Below are 17,534 nucleotides of genomic sequence, written 5' to 3'. Positions count from 1 at the left end.
GAGGATCCAGAAAATTACAGGCCCATCAGTGTTACTTCAATCCCTGGGAAAGTTATGGAATGAATCCTCCTTGGGCCTATCACAAGTCAAATGGAGCACGTGATTGGGAAAAGCCAGCACAGGCTCACCAGTTAAAAATCATGCTTGACAAAGCTGATGACCTTCTGTGACAAAGTAACCTACTCGGTTAATGTGGGGCAAGTGGTGGACGTTGTCCCCCTGGATTTCTCCAAGGCTTTCGATAGGGCCCCCCACAGCTTCCTCCTAGAGAAACCAATGCATTACGGTCCAGACAAGTGGTTGCTGAGGCTTGAGAAAAGAAGGCTTAGGGGAGACCTTATCACCATGTTGCAGTCTTTAAAAGGTGACTACAAAGACAGGGAGTCATATGGAAAAGATGAGACACCAGAGGAAAATTTTTCACAATGAGAACAATCAGCCTTGGAATAATCTCCAGAGGGAAGTGGTGGATTCCCCAGTATTGGACACTTTCAAGATTCAGCTGGACAGGGCGCTGGGCCATCTTGTCTAGATCATGCCTTTGCCAAGAAAGGTTGGACCAGATGATCCTTGAGGTCCCTTCCAACCTGGTATTCTGTGATTCCGTCAGCCCTGCCTGATGCTGTGGAACAAGATCTGTGTTTGACTGAGCTATTGCCCTGGTGGTTAAGCGCAAAGATTGACTGCTACATTAAAGGCGAAGCCCTGCGAGTGCAGTGCCTGCCTTCCCCAGCTGGGCAGCAATCAAGTGGGTCTTGATTCCTGGGCAAGACTTGTGGTGTTCCCCAAGCCTTGCTGCACACAGCGAGCAGGGTGCTTCAGCCAAAGATCAGCATCATTAAGAAGGGCTGATGGCCAGCCGGTTCAGCCCCATTTCTCTCCTCTGGGGGGCAAAGCAGTGGCCGGGCAAGGGGATGTGCTGAGGGCTGCTGGCACACAAGGTCACACTGTGGGGAGTGGTAGCAATACAAGGGGATGTGCCAGTGTCGTGGTTTGAGCCTACCCAGCTGGCTCCAAAAGCACCACACAGCCGCTCGCTCACCCCTGCCCCATCCCCTGAGGGATGGGGAGGAAAAAATGCAACCAAAAGGGCTGGAGGGTCAAGACAAAGGACAGGGAGGGCTCACTCACCAATTATGGTCATGGGCAAAAAACAGACTCAACTTGGGGATGACGACACACATTCACTACAAAACAACCACCACCATCAAGGAGAATGAGAGATACAACCATATATCTTCAACACAACACACCTTCCCCCGCTGCCCCTCCGGTCTTCCTGGGCTCAGCTCCGCTAACAGCGCAGGGGGGCAGGCAATGGGGGTGACAGTCAGTCCAGCACAAGAATTCCCTGCTGCTCCTTCATCCTCAGGTCCTTGTAGTGGTCCCCTGCCCCACCGCGGTGTCCCTCTCACTGCAGACAGCCCTCCTGCATCTGCTCCAACACGAGCCTTTCCCGTGGGGCTGCAGCTCGCCACCAACCGCCCCAGTGGGTGTCCCCGCTGTGAGCCGCAGTCCTCCCAGTGCCAGGCTGCTCCAGCGCAGACGAAGTCACGGCCTGCTTCGGGCGGGTCCCTGCTCGTCTGGCCTGGGGCCCTCCGCAGGCTGCAGGCCAACCTCTGGGCCACCGCTGATCTCCATGGGCTGCAGGCACTCAGCCCATCACCCCACCACAGGCCGCAGGGGAATCCCTGCACTGGCACACCACCCCCTCTACGTCCTCACTGACCTGGCTGTCTGCAGGGTTGTCTGTTTCCCATTTTCCTTCTCTCACAAAAGCAAACAGAACAAGGAGACACAATCAACGGATTCTTTTCCTCATAAAGAGATGTTCACAGGTCCGAAACTAGAGACCAGGGACCTTCTTGAAGCCTCTTCAAGGAGCTACATCCGTAGCCCCCTCCACACTACAAAAACTGCACTTGGACGCTCAGCCTGCGTATGGCCTTGTCCCTCCTCCTCCGGTCTGGGGCCCTCCACAGTCTGGAGGCCAACCTCCGGGCCGCCGCTGCTAACCATGGGATGCAGGGACTCCTTGGCCATCAGCAGAGCCCAAAGAGCAGGACCAGCACTCCAGTGATCGCCCACAACTGCCATTGCTGCAAGGCTGCCAAGAGCCGGGCTGTCCAGGCCGTGCCACTCTGCTCCTGGATCCTCCGCTCCTGCCTCCACTTGTGCATGTCCCATAACAGCCGAGTCATCTCCTGGCTCAGCAGGTCCATACGCTGCTGCATGCGCTGCTGGGTGGTCTCATCCAGCTCATCGCTGACCATCAGCAGCTGCTGGATGAGTAGCACAAGCAGGGTGAGGAAGTTTCTGTCAGCCATGTCCTGCAGGAGGAGGGAGAGAAGGGGTTCAGTGGGGCTGGGAGAGGGGGAGGGAGGGAGGTGGTGATGAGGAGAGAGGGGACAGGAGCCAGAGGGGGAGCTGGGGGCAGGTAGGAGAGGGGGCGAGGCAGCTGGGAGGCATGTTCTTCACAGAGGCGCTCTTGATCTGGCCTTGCCCAGAGGCGGGTCTGAAATTGGAGCCTGGGGACCTTCATGAAGCCTCTTCAGGTGATACATCCATAGCCTCCTCCCCACTACCAAAACCACGGTCAAAGTCACGGCCTGCTTTGGGCCCGGTCCCTGCTCCTCCGGCCTGGGGCCCTCCGCAGGCTGCAGGCCAACCTCTGGGCCGCCGCTGATCGCCATGGGCTGCAGGGACTCAGCCCATCACCCCACCACAGGCCGCAGGGGAATCCCTGCACCGGCACACCACCTCCTCTACTTCCTCACTGACCTGGCTGTCTGCAGGGCTGTCTGTTTCCCATTTCCCTTCTCTCACAAATGGAAACAGAACAAGGAGACGCAATCAACGGCTTCTTTTCCTCATAAAGTGATGTTCACAGGTCTGAAATTGGAGTCCTGGGACCTTCTTGAAGACTCTTCAAGGATCTACATCCGTAGCCCCCTCCCCACTACCAGAACTGCACTTGGACGCTCAGCCTGCGTATGGCCTTGTCCCTCCTCCTCCGGTCTGGGGCCCTCCACAGTCTGGAGGCCAACCTCCGGGCCACCGCTGCTATCCATGGGATGCAGGGACTCCTTTTCCTGCACCACCAGCAGAGCCCAAAGAGCAGGACCAGCACTCCAGCAATCGCCCACAACAGCCATTGCTGCAAGGCTGCCAAGAGCCGGGCTGTCCAGGCCGTGCCACTCTGCTCCTGGATCCTCCGCTCCTGCCTCCACTTGTGCATGTCCCATAACAGCCGAGTCATCTCCTGGCTCAGCAGGTCCATACGCTGCTGCATGCGCTGCTGGGTGGTCTCATCCAGCTCATCGCTGACCATCAGCAGCTGCTGGATGAGTAGCACAAGCAGAGTGAGGAAGTTTCTGTCAGCCACGTCCTGCAGGAGGAGGGAGAGAAGGGGTTCAGTGGGGCTGGGAGAGGGAGAGGGAGGTGGTGATGGGGAGAGAGGGGACAGGAGCCAGAGGGGGAGCTGGGGGCAGGTAGGAGAGGGGGAGAGGCAGCTGGGAGGCATGTTCTTCACAGAGGCGCTCTTGATCTGGCCTTGCCCAGAGGCGGGTCTGAAATTGGAGCCTGGGGACCTTCTTGAAGCCTCTTCAGGTGATACATCCATAGCCTCCTCCCCACTACCAAAACCATGGTCGGAGTCACGGCCTGCTTCGGGCCCGGTCCCTGCTCCTCCGGCCTGGGGCCCTCCGCAGGCTGCAGGCCAACCTCTGGGCCGCCGCTGATCTCCATGGGCTGCAGAGGCTCAGCCGCCACCCCACCACAGGCCGCAGGGGAATCCCTGCACTGGCACACCACTCCCTTTCCTTCCTCACTGACCTGGCTGTCTGCAGGGTTGTCTGTCTCCCATCTCCCTTCCCTCACCAATGCAAACAGAACAAAGAGATGCAATCAATGGCTTCTTTCACTCGTAAAGCCTTCTTCACAGGTCCAAAATTGGAGCCAGGGGACGTTCTGGAAGCCTCTTCAAGGACCTACATCTGTAGCCCCCTCCCCACTACCAAAACCACCCCAAAACTCTGCCAGACACCAAAACACCACAGCCAGTGAGCCTGTTGAGTAGACACTCACCCTTATGGGATGTTACCACAGCTAGAAGCCAGCCCAGCTGGGGTACGCACAGGATGCCCAGAGACCAGATTGTTCATCCACCAGCTCCTCGACTGTCATAAACAAAAGAGAGGATCTTGGCCTAAGTTGTGCCCGTGTCCAGTGCAACACTGGCTTTTTATTCTTGCTGCTCCTTCTTGTCCCCTTTGTTGCCAGAGCTGCCCCTCTTGTTGCTGCTGGCTGCTTGATGGCTCCTTTTCCTGAGCCACCAGCAGAGCCCAAAGAGCAGGACCAGCACTCCAGCAATCGCCCACAACTGCCATTGCTGCAAGGCTGCCAAGAGCAGGTCTGTCCAGGCCGTGCCACTCTGCTCCTGGATCCTCCGCTCCTGCCTCCACTTGTGCATGTCCCATAACAGCCGAGTCATCTCCTGGCTCAGCAGGTCCATACGCTGCTGCATGCGCTGCTGGGTGGTCTCATCCAGCTCATCGCTGACCATCAGCAGCTGCTGGATGAGTAGCACAAGCTGGGTGAGGAAGTTTCTGTCAGCCACGTCCTGCAGGAGGAGGGAGAGAAGGGGTTCAGTGGGGCTGGGAGAGGGGGAGGGAGGGAGGTGGTGATGAGGAGAGAGGGGACAGGAGCCAGAGGGGGAGCTGGGGGCAGGTAGGAGAGGGGGCGAGGCAGCTGGGAGGCATGTTCTTCACAGAGGCGCTCTTGATCTGGCCTTGCCCAGTGGCGGGTCTGAAATTGGAGCCTGGGGACCTTCATGAAGCCTCTTCAGGTGATACATCCATAGCCTCCTCCCCACTACCAAAACCACGGTCGGAGTCACGGCCTGCTTCGGGCCCGGTCCCTGCTCCTCCGGCCTGGGGCCCTCCGCAGGCTGCAGGCCAACCTCTGGGCCGCCGCTGATCGCCATGGGCTGCAGGGACTCAGCCGCCACCCCACCACAGGCCGCAGGGGAATCTCTGCACTGGCACACCACTCCCTTTCCTTCCTCACTGACCTGGCTGTCTGCAGGGTTGTCTGTCTCCCATCTCCCTTCCCTCACCAATGCAAACAGAACAAAGAGATGCAATCAATGGCTTCTTTCACTCGTAAAGCCTTCTTCACAGGTCCAAAATTGGAGCCAGGGGACGTTCTGGAAGCCTCTTCAAGGACCTACATCTGTAGCCCCCTCCCCACTACCAAAACCACCCCAAAACTCTGCCAGACACCAAAACACCACAGCCAGTGAGCCTGTTGAGTAGACACTCACCCTTATGGGATGTTACCACAGCTAGAAGCCAGCCCAGCTGGGATACGCACAGGATGCCCAGAGACGAGATTGTTCATCCACCAGCTCCTCGACTGTCATAAACAAAAGAGAGGATCTTGGCCTAAGTTGTGCCCGTGTCCAGTGCAACACTGGCTTTTTATTCTTGCTGATCCTTCTTAACCCCTTTGTTGCAAGAGCTGCCCCTCTTGTTGCTGCTGGCTGCTTGATGGCTCCTTTTCCTGAGCCACCAGCAGAGCCCAAAGAGCAGGACCAGCACTCCAGCGATTGCCCACAACTGCCATTGCTGCAAGGCTGCCCAGAGCAGGTCTGTCCAGGCCGTGCCACTCTGCTCCTGGATCCTCCGCATCTGCCTCCACTGCTCCAGCTCCTGCAGCAGCCGAGTAATCTCCTGGCTCAGCAGGTCCATACGCTGCTGCATGCGCTGCTGGGTGGTCTCATCCAGCTCATCGCTGACCATCAGCAGCTGCTGGATGAGTAGCACAAGCAGGGTGAGCAAGTTTCGTTCAGCCATGTCCTGCAGGAGGAGGGAGAGAAGGGGTTCAGTGGGGCTGGGAGAGGGGGAGGGAGGGAGGTGGTGATGGGGAGAGAGGGGACAGGAGCCAGAGGGGGAGCTGGGGGCAGGTAGGAGAGGGGGCGAGGCAGCTGGGAGACATCAAGACCAGTACGTGTTCAAGAGGTGTGCTGAGCCCCAGCAGCAGCGGCACCGTGCCCTGCCCAGGGCACTCCTTGCCAGTGTCTGGGCCCTCGATGCAGGGTGAGAAGCACCCCCTGGGGCCGCGTATCTGCCTCAGCCCTTGTTCAGCCCGGCCTCCTCCCGCCTGTGCAGTCTCCGCTCTTCCAAGCGCTACTGGGGCAGCGCTGCCTGCTGGCGGCTTTATAGCTGCCCCCATTGTGACGTCACCTCTGATGTCACAGGCACCGGAGCGCATCACAGACACACCCAGCGGGCAGCCCCAGCCTTCGGCCCCACCCCGGTTCAGTGACTCACAGCTGCCGCTGGCAGCCGTAGCCCCGACACCCGCAACGTGCAGGGGCACCCGGCAGGACAGGGCTCCCAGGGTCTCCCTTTACAAAGCAGACAGAAGCCCCCCCCAACCCTTCCCAAACATGAAATTGGGTGACGTGAGGCGTGGATGCTTGGCTCCTTGAGATCCCACCCCGTGAGATGGAATCGGCTCCCTTGGCGCTGGCCTCTGTGCGTTTGGCGAGGGCGGATGGGCTCTCGGTGCCTTCATAACACCAATGGGTGAGTGGTGTTGGGATGGCGCCTGTCCGTGGCAGGATCTCTCTTCCTGCTGTGCCACCGTGAGAGGACATTGCTTCCAAATAGACGCTTCCCAAGGGTGATGAGGGCGTGTGGGTGGAGATTTCCCCAGGGGCAACTCCCACTGCCGATAGAGCACCATCTTCTCCAGGTCTAGCATGACCACTTCTGGGGTCGCAGCTCCCTGGGGAGTGCCTGCGACAGGCAGATTCTCCCCCCCGGATGCCAGGGAACACTCGGGGACACATCAGCGGTGCCTCTCACTTGGTCCCTGCTCAGCCAGAGTTGCCAGGGAGTTTCTTGGCCCATGTGAAATGGCCACCATGGTGGTGGGAGTGTGAAGGGAAAGCAGTGTGCAAATCATCCCTGTGGTCTTCAGCGGCTGCTGCGACAGCTGACGAGACCGTTGAGAGGAGGACGCTGCCGCTCCTGGCAGAGGGCTGCTGCGCAGGGTTTTCCCTTTCCTTTCCTCGTCTCGTATTCTCACCATTTTTCCCCTGCGGTGTGAGGTCAGGTGAATGATCTTGACGAAGGGATAGAATGCACCCTTCGTAAGTTTGCAGAAGACCCCAAGTGAGGTGGGAGTGTTGATCTGCTTGAGGGTAGGGAGGCTGTAGAGCAGAGAGACTTGGACAGGCTGCATCAATGGGCCGAGGCCAACTGTATGAGCTTCAAGAAGGCAAAGTGCCGGGTCCTGCCCTTGGGCCACAACAACCCCCTGCCACTGCGCAGGCTTGGGGAAGAGTGGCTGGGAAGCTGCCCGGCAGAGAAGGACCTGGGGGTACTGATTGACAAGCGGCTGAATCTGAGTCAGCGGTGTGGCCAGGTGGCCAAAAAAGCCAACGGCACCCTGGCTTGTATTAGGAATAGGCTGGCCAGCAGGAGTAGGGAGGTGATCGCCCCCCTCTGCTCGGCATTGGTGAGGCCACCGCTGGTGTAGCGTGTTCAGTTGTGGGCACCTCAGTACAAGAAGGACGTTGAGGTGCTGGGGAGAGTGCAGAGAAGGGCAGCGAAGCTGGGGAAAGGCCTAGAGAATAAGTCTTGTGAAGAGCGGCTGAGGGAACAGGGGCTCTTTAGGGAAGAGGAGGCTGCGGGGAGACCTTCTTGCTCTCTAGAACTACCTGAGAGGACATTGTAGAGAGGGAGGTGCTAGCCTCTTCTCACGGGTAATTAATGATAGCACAAGAAGGAACGGCCTCAAGCCGCACCGGGGTAGGTTTAGGCTGGACATTAGGAAAAATATTTTCACTGAAAGGGTGCTCAGACGTTGGACTAGGCTGCCCAAGGGAGGTGGTGGAGTCACCATCCCTTCATGGGTTTAAAGGTCACTTAGGTGTGGTGCTTGGAGGTATGGTTTAGGAGGGTACTTGGTAGAGTAGGGTTGATGGTTGAACGACTTGATGATCTCCAAGGTCTTTTCCCACCTGAACGGTTCTGGGATTGTATGATACAGGAATGTACAACCGGGTAAAATTGCAACAGCCTTTGTTGGTGTGCCAGGGAATGACCTCCAAGCACCACATCTGTACTTCAATTCAATTTACTCTCATCTCCTTGCAAACTTTAATCACATTTATCAGATTTCTAACCGTTGTTCGGCAATGATATCTACCTGATGGATGATTGTCATGTCAGTTCGAATCAACCTGAAGCCAGGCAGTCTAATTTCCCACTGCCTGCTAATTCCATGTGCTGTTCAATTATCTTCCCTTTCTCTCTGGATGGGACAACTCTCTCAACAATACTGGAGGTGAGAGAGGAACATTTCACACACACACCCCCCCCCAAGCCCCACCCACCCCACTGCTGCTGGCTGCATTGCAAGAGAATTAAACATAACATTAGAAACCACAGGCAGAAGCAACAAGTGATAGAGTTGGGAGGGATTCCATGGGAAGCTTCCATGGAGGATAAAGGAGTTGGTGAGTGCTGGGAGTTGTTCAAGAACAGTCTCCTGGAAGCACAAAAACGGTTCATCCCTTTAAAAGGCAAGGGAAGTAGGTGGAGCAAGAGACCCCCTTGGCTTAACGGCGAGCTTCTGAGTCTGCTCAAAACCAACAGAGAAGCGTATCAGAGGTGGAAAAGTGGACAGATACCTGTTGAGAACTACAAGGGCACTGCCAGCGTGTGCAGATGTGCAGTTAGAAAAGCAAAAGCTCATCTAGAGTTGCAATTGGCCAGAGATGTCAAAAACGGCAAGAAAGGGTTCTTCAGGTATGTAAACAACAAGCAGAAACAGAAGGAAAATATTGGTCCACTGTTAAATGGGAGAGGTGAATTTGTCACCAACGATGCTGAAAAGACAGTTCTCAACACTCTTCACCTCCGTCTTTGCCAGTACTGCTGGGCCCCAGGCCTTGGGAACAAAAATCCGGCTGGATGCAAATGCGGACCCACGGCCCTCGTGTTCCAGGAGCTTGACCCCCACAAATCGATGGGCCCAGGCATTATCCTCCCGAGGATGTTAAGGGAGCTGGCTGATATCATTGTGAGTCTGGTCTCTGTAATCTTTGAGGAGTCATGGAGATCGGGCGACGTCCGTCCCAGACGACTGGAAGAAGGCTGATGTCAGCCCCATCTACACGGAGGGCTTAAAGGAGGATCCAGAAAATTACAGGCCCATCAGTGTTACTTCAATCCCTGGGAAAGTTATGGAATGAATCCTCCTTGGGCCTATCACAAGTCAAATGGAGCACGTGATTGGGAAAAGCCAGCACAGGCTCACCAGTTAAAAATCATGCTTGACAAAGCTGATGACCTTCTGTGACAAAGTAACCTACTCGGTTAATGTGGGGCAAGTGGTGGACGTTGTCCCCCTGGATTTCTCCAAGGCTTTCGATAGGGCCCCCCACAGCTTCCTCCTAGAGAAACCAATGCATTACGGTCCAGACAAGTGGTTGCTGAGGCTTGAGAAAAGAAGGCTTAGGGGAGACCTTATCACCATGTTGCAGTCTTTAAAAGGTGACTACAAAGACAGGGAGTCATATGGAAAAGATGAGACACCAGAGGAAAATTTTTCACAATGAGAACAATCAGCCTTGGAATAATCTCCAGAGGGAAGTGGTGGATTCCCCAGTATTGGACACTTTCAAGATTCAGCTGGACAGGGCGCTGGGCCATCTTGTCTAGATCATGCCTTTGCCAAGAAAGGTTGGACCAGATGATCCTTGAGGTCCCTTCCAACCTGGTATTCTGTGATTCCGTCAGCCCTGCCTGATGCTGTGGAACAAGATCTGTGTTTGACTGAGCTATTGCCCTGGTGGTTAAGCGCAAAGATTGACTGCTACATTAAAGGCGAAGCCCTGCGAGTGCAGTGCCTGCCTTCCCCAGCTGGGCAGCAATCAAGTGGGTCTTGATTCCTGGGCAAGACTTGTGGTGTTCCCCAAGCCTTGCTGCACACAGCGAGCAGGGTGCTTCAGCCAAAGATCAGCATCATTAAGAAGGGCTGATGGCCAGCCGGTTCAGCCCCATTTCTCTCCTCTGGGGGGCAAAGCAGTGGCCGGGCAAGGGGATGTGCTGAGGGCTGCTGGCACACAAGGTCACACTGTGGGGAGTGGTAGCAATACAAGGGGATGTGCCAGTGTCGTGGTTTGAGCCTACCCAGCTGGCTCCAAAAGCACCACAAAGCCGCTCGCTCACCCCTGCCCCATCCCCTGAGGGATGGGGAGGAAAAAATGCAACCAAAAGGGCTGGAGGGTCAAGACAAAGGACAGGGAGGGCTCACTCACCAATTATGGTCATGGGCAAAAAACAGACTCAACTTGGGGATGACGACACACATTCACTACAAAACAACCACCACCATCAAGGAGAATGAGAGATACAACCATATATCTTCAACACAACACACCTTCCCCCGCTGCCCCTCCGGTCTTCCTGGGCTCAGCTCCGCTAACAGCGCAGGGGGGCAGGCAATGGGGGTGACAGTCAGTCCAGCACAAGAATTCCCTGCTGCTCCTTCATCCTCAGGTCCTTGTAGTGGTCCCCTGCCCCACCGCGGTGTCCCTCTCACTGCAGACAGCCCTCCTGCATCTGCTCCAACACGAGCCTTTCCCGTGGGGCTGCAGCTCGCCACCAACCGCCCCAGTGGGTGTCCCCGCTGTGAGCCGCAGTCCTCCCAGTGCCAGGCTGCTCCAGCGCAGACGAAGTCACGGCCTGCTTCGGGCGGGTCCCTGCTCGTCTGGCCTGGGGCCCTCCGCAGGCTGCAGGCCAACCTCTGGGCCACCGCTGATCTCCATGGGCTGCAGGCACTCAGCCCATCACCCCACCACAGGCCGCAGGGGAATCCCTGCACTGGCACACCACCCCCTCTACGTCCTCACTGACCTGGCTGTCTGCAGGGTTGTCTGTTTCCCATTTTCCTTCTCTCACAAAAGCAAACAGAACAAGGAGACACAATCAACGGATTCTTTTCCTCATAAAGAGATGTTCACAGGTCTGAAACTGGAGACCAGGGACCTTCTTTAAGCCTCTTCAAGGAGCTGCATCCGTAGCCCCCTCCACACTACAAAAACTGCACTTGGACGCTCAGCCTGCGTATGGCCTGGTCCCTCCTCCTCCGGTCTGGGGCCCTCCACAGTCTGGAGGCCAACCTCCGGGCCGCCGCTGCTAACCATGGGATGCAGGGACTCCTTGGCCATCAGCAGAGCCCAAAGAGCAGGACCAGCACTCCAGTGATCGCCCACAACTGCCATTGCTGCAAGGCTGCCAAGAGCCGGGCTGTCCAGGCCGTGCCACTCTGCTCCTGGATCCTCCGCTCCTGCCTCCACTTGTGCATGTCCCATAACAGCCGAGTCATCTCCTGGCTCAGCAGGTCCATACGCTGCTGCATGCGCTGCTGGGTGGTCTCATCCAGCTCATCGCTGACCATCAGCAGCTGCTGGATGAGTAGCACAAGCAGGGTGAGGAAGTTTCTGTCAGCCATGTCCTGCAGGAGGAGGGAGAGAAGGGGTTCAGTGGGGCTGGGAGAGGGGGAGGGAGGGAGGTGGTGATGAGGAGAGAGGGGACAGGAGCCAGAGGGGGAGCTGGGGGCAGGTAGGAGAGGGGGCGAGGCAGCTGGGAGGCATGTTCTTCACAGAGGCGCTCTTGATCTGGCCTTGCCCAGAGGCGGGTCTGAAATTGGAGCCTGGGGACCTTCATGAAGCCTCTTCAGGTGATACATCCATAGCCTCCTCCCCACTACCAAAACCACGGTCAAAGTCACGGCCTGCTTTGGGCCCGGTCCCTGCTCCTCCGGCCTGGGGCCCTCCGCAGGCTGCAGGCCAACCTCTGGGCCGCCGCTGATCGCCATGGGCTGCAGGGACTCAGCCCATCACCCCACCACAGGCCGCAGGGGAATCCCTGCACCGGCACACCACCTCCTCTACTTCCTCACTGACCTGGCTGTCTGCAGGGCTGTCTGTTTCCCATTTCCCTTCTCTCACAAATGGAAACAGAACAAGGAGACGCAATCAACGGCTTCTTTTCCTCATAAAGTGATGTTCACAGGTCTGAAATTGGAGTCCTGGGACCTTCTTGAAGACTCTTCAAGGATCTACATCCGTAGCCCCCTCCCCACTACCAGAACTGCACTTGGACGCTCAGCCTGCGTATGGCCTTGTCCCTCCTCCTCCGGTCTGGGGCCCTCCACAGTCTGGAGGCCAACCTCCGGGCCACCGCTGCTATCCATGGGATGCAGGGACTCCTTTTCCTGCACCACCAGCAGAGCCCAAAGAGCAGGACCAGCACTCCAGCAATCGCCCACAACAGCCATTGCTGCAAGGCTGCCAAGAGCCGGGCTGTCCAGGCCGTGCCACTCTGCTCCTGGATCCTCCGCTCCTGCCTCCACTTGTGCATGTCCCATAACAGCCGAGTCATCTCCTGGCTCAGCAGGTCCATACGCTGCTGCATGCGCTGCTGGGTGGTCTCATCCAGCTCATCGCTGACCATCAGCAGCTGCTGGATGAGTAGCACAAGCAGGGTGAGGAAGTTTCTGTCAGCCATGTCCTGCAGGAGGAGGGAGAGAAGGGGTTCAGTGGGGCTGGGAGAGGGGGAGGGAGGGAGGTGGTGATGAGGAGAGAGGGGACAGGAGCCAGAGGGGGAGCTGGGGGCAGGTAGGAGAGGGGGCGAGGCAGCTGGGAGGCATGTTCTTCACAGAGGCGCTCTTGATCTGGCCTTGCCCAGTGGCGGGTCTGAAATTGGAGCCTGGGGACCTTCTTGAAGCCTCTTCAGGTGATACATCCATAGCCTCCTCCCCACTACCAAAACCACGGTCGGAGTCACGGCCTGCTTCGGGCCCGGTCCCTGCTCCTCCGGCCTGGGGCCCTCCGCAGGCTGCAGGCCAACCTCTGGGCCGCCGCTGATCGCCATGGGCTGCAGGGACTCAGCCGCCACCCCACCACAGGCCGCAGGGGAATCCCTGCACTGGCACACCACTCCCTTTCCTTCCTCACTGACCTGGCTGTCTGCAGGGTTGTCTGTCTCCCATCTCCCTTCCCTCACCAATGCAAACAGAACAAAGAGATGCAATCAATGGCTTCTTTCACTCGTAAAGCCTTCTTCACAGGTCCAAAATTGGAGCCAGGGGACGTTCTGGAAGCCTCTTCAAGGACCTACATCTGTAGCCCCCTCCCCACTACCAAAACCACCCCAAAACTCTGCCAGACACCAAAACACCACAGCCAGTGAGCCTGTTGAGCAGAAACTCACCCTTATGAGATGTTAACACATCTAGAAGCCAGCCCAGCTGGGATACGCACAGGATGCCCAGAGACCAGATTGTTCATCCACCAGCTCCTCGACTGTCATAAACAAAAGAGAGGATCTTGGCCTAAGTTGTGCCCGTGTCCAGTGCAACACTGGCTTTTTATTCTTGCTGCTCCTTCTTGTCCCCTTTGTTGCCAGAGCTGCCCCTCTTGTTGCTGATGGCTGCTTGATGGCTCCTTTTCCTGAGCCACCAGCAGAGCCCAAAGAGCAGGACCAGCACTCCAGCAATCGCCCACAACTGCCATTGCTGCAAGGCTGCCAAGAGCAGGTCTGTCCAGGCCGTGCCACTCTGCTCCTGGATCCTCCGCTCCTGCCTCCACTTGTGCATGTCCCATAACAGCCGAGTCATCTCCTGGCTCAGCAGGTCCATACGCTGCTGCATGCGCTGCTGGGTGGTCTCATCCAGCTCATCGCTGACCATCAGCAGCTGCTGGATGAGTAGCACAAGCAGGGTGAGGAAGTTTCTGTCAGCCATGTCCTGCAGGAGGAGGGAGAGAAGGGGTTCAGTGGGGCTGGGAGAGGGGGAGGGAGGGAGGTGGTGATGAGGAGAGAGGGGACAGGAGCCAGAGGGGGAGCTGGGGGCAGGTAGGAGAGGGGGCGAGGCAGCTGGGAGGCATGTTCTTCACAGAGGCGCTCTTGATCTGGCCTTGCCCAGTGGCGGGTCTGAAATTGGAGCCTGGGGACCTTCTTGAAGCCTCTTCAGGTGATACATCCATAGCCTCCTCCCCACTACCAAAACCACGGTCGGAGTCACGGCCTGCTTCGGGCCCGGTCCCTGCTCCTCCGGCCTGGGGCCCTCCGCAGGCTGCAGGCCAACCTCTGGGCCGCCGCTGATCTCCATGGGCTGCAGAGGCTCAGCCGCCACCCCACCACAGGCCGCAGGGGAATCCCTGCACTGGCACACCACTCCCTTTCCTTCCTCACTGACCTGGCTGTCTGCAGGGTTGTCTGTCTCCCATCTCCCTTCCCTCACCAATGCAAACAGAACAAAGAGATGCAATCAATGGCTTCTTTCACTCGTAAAGCCTTCTTCACAGGTCCAAAATTGGAGCCAGGGGACGTTCTGGAAGCCTCTTCAAGGACCTACATCTGTAGCCCCCTCCCCACTACCAAAACCACCCCAAAACTCTGCCAGACACCAAAACACCACAGCCAGTGAGCCTGTTGAGCAGAAACTCACCCTTATGAGATGTTAACACATCTAGAAGCCAGCCCAGCTGGGATACGCACAGGATGCCCAGAGACCAGATTGTTCATCCACCAGCTCCTCGACTGTCATAAACAAAAGAGAGGATCTTGGCCTAAGTTGTGCCCGTGTCCAGTGCAACACTGGCTTTTTATTCTTGCTGCTCCTTCTTGTCCCCTTTGTTGCCAGAGCTGCCCCTCTTGTTGCTGATGGCTGCTTGATGGCTCCTTTTCCTGAGCCACCAGCAGAGCCCAAAGAGCAGGACCAGCACTCCAGCAATCGCCCACAACTGCCATTGCTGCAAGGCTGCCAAGAGCAGGTCTGTCCAGGCCGTGCCACTCTGCTCCTGGATCCTCCGCTCCTGCCTCCACTTGTGCATGTCCCATAACAGCCGAGTCATCTCCTGGCTCAGCAGGTCCATACGCTGCTGCATGCGCTGCTGGGTGGTCTCATCCAGCTCATCGCTGACCATCAGCAGCTGCTGGATGAGTAGCACAAGCAGGGTGAGGAAGTTTCTGTCAGCCATGTCCTGCAGGAGGAGGGAGAGAAGGGGTTCAGTGGGGCTGGGAGAGGGGGAGGGAGGGAGGTGGTGATGAGGAGAGAGGGGACAGGAGCCAGAGGGGGAGCTGGGGGCAGGTAGGAGAGGGGGCGAGGCAGCTGGGAGGCATGTTCTTCACAGAGGCGCTCTTGATCTGGCCTTGCCCAGTGGCGGGTCTGAAATTGGAGCCTGGGGACCTTCTTGAAGCCTCTTCAGGTGATACATCCATAGCCTCCTCCCCACTACCAAAACCACGGTCGGAGTCACGGCCTGCTTCGGGCCCGGTCCCTGCTCCTCCGGCCTGAGGCCCTCCGCAGGCTGCAGGCCAACCTCTGGGCCGCCGCTGATCGCCATGGGCTGCAGGGACTCAGCCGCCACCCCAACACAGGCCGCAGGGGAATCCCTGCACTGGCACACCACTCCCTTTCCTTCCTCACTGACCTGGCTGTCTGCAGGGTTGTCTGTCTCCCATCTCCCTTCCCTCACCAATGCAAACAGAACAAAGAGATGCAATCAATGGCTTCTTTCACTCGTAAAGCCTTCTTCACAGGTCCAAAATTGGAGCCAGGGGACGTTCTGGAAGCCTCTTCAAGGACCTACATCTGTAGCCCCCTCCCCACTACCAAAACCACCCCAAAACTCTGCCAGACACCAAAACACCACAGCCAGTGAGCCTGTTGAGTAGACACTCACCCTTATGGGATGTTACCACAGCTAGAAGCCAGCCCAGCTGGGATACGCACAGGATGCCCAGAGACCAGATTGTTCATCCACCAGCTCCTCGACTGTCATAAACAAAAGAGAGGATCTTGGCCTAAGTTGTGCCCGTGTCCAGTGCAACACTGGCTTTTTATTCTTGCTGATCCTTCTTAACCCCTTTGTTGCAAGAGCTGCCCCTCTTGTTGCTGCTGGCTGCTTGATGGCTCCTTTTCCTGAGCCACCAGCAGAGCCCAAAGAGCAGGACCAGCACTCCAGCGATTGCCCACAACTGCCATTGCTGCAAGGCTGCCCAGAGCAGGTCTGTCCAGGCCGTGCCACTCTGCTCCTGGATCCTCCGCATCTGCCTCCACTGCTCCAGCTCCTGCAGCAGCCGAGTAATCTCCTGGCTCAGCAGGTCCATACGCTGCTGCATGCGCTGCTGGGTGGTCTCATCCAGCTCATCGCTGACCATCAGCAGCTGCTGGATGAGTAGCACAAGCAGGGTGAGGAAGTTTCTGTCAGCCATGTCCTGCAGGAGGAGGGAGAGAAGGGGTTCAGTGGGGCTGGGAGAGGGGGAGGGAGGGAGGTGGTGATGGGGAGAGAGGGGACAGGAGCCAGAGGGGGAGCTGGGGGCAGGTAGGAGAGGGGGCGAGGCAGCTGGGAGACATCAAGACCAGTACGTGTTCAAGAGGTATGCTGAGCCCCAGCAGCAGCGGCACCGTGCCCTGCCCAGGGCACTCCTTGCCAGTGTCTGGGCCCTCGATGCAGGGTGAGAAGCACCCCCTGGGGCCGCGTATCTGCCTCAGCCCTTGTTCAGCCCGGCCTCCTCCCGCCTGTGCAGTCTCCGCTCTTCCAAGCGCTACTGGGGCAGCGCTGCCTGCTGGCGGCTTTATAGCTGCCCCCATTGTGACGTCACCTCTGATGTCACAGGCACCGGAGCGCATCACAGGCACACCCAGCGGGCAGCCCCAGCCTTCGGCCCCACCCCGGTTCAGTGACTCACAGCTGCCGCTGGCAGCCGTAGCCCCAACACCCGCAAAGTGCAGGGGCACCCGGCAGGACAGGGCTCCCAGGGTCTCCCTTTACAAAGCAGACAGAAGCCCCCCCCAACCCTTCCCAAACATGAAATTGGGTGACGTGAGGCGTGGATGCTTGGCTCCTTGAGATCCCACCCCGTGAGATGGAATCGACTCCCTTGGCACTGGCCTCTGTGCGTTTGGCGAGGGCGGATGGGCTCTCGGTGCCTTCATAACACCAATGGGTGAGTGGTGTTGGGATGGCGCCTGTCCGTGGCAGGATCTCTCTTCCTGCTGTGCCACCGTGAGAGGACATTGCTTCCAAATAGATGCTTCCCAAGAGTGATGAGGGCGTTTGGGTGGAGATTTCCCCAGGGGCAACTCCCACTGCCGATAGAGCACATCTTCTCCAGGTCTAGCATGACCACTTCTGGGGTCGCAGCTCCCTGGGGAGTGCCTGCGACAGGCAGATTCTCCCCCCGCGGATGACAGGGAACACTCGGGGACACATCAGCGGTGCCTCTCACTTGGTCCCTGCTCAGCCAGAGTTGCCAGGGAGTTTCTTGGCCCATGTGAAATGGCCACCATGGTGGTGGGAGTGTGAAGGGAAAGCAGTGTGCAAATCATCCCTGTGGTCTTCAGCGGCTGCTGCGACAGCTGACGAGACCGTTGAGAGGAAGACGCTGCCGCTCCTGGCAGAGGGCTGCTGCGCAGGGTTTTCCCTTTCCTTTCCTCGTCTCGTA

This window comes from Leptosomus discolor, chromosome 3, assembly GCF_034619465.1.
Source record: "Leptosomus discolor isolate bLepDis1 chromosome 3, bLepDis1.hap2, whole genome shotgun sequence".
Classification (NCBI taxonomy): Eukaryota; Metazoa; Chordata; class Aves; order Leptosomiformes; family Leptosomidae; genus Leptosomus; species Leptosomus discolor.
Note: the sequence above shows the minus strand (reverse complement) of the source record.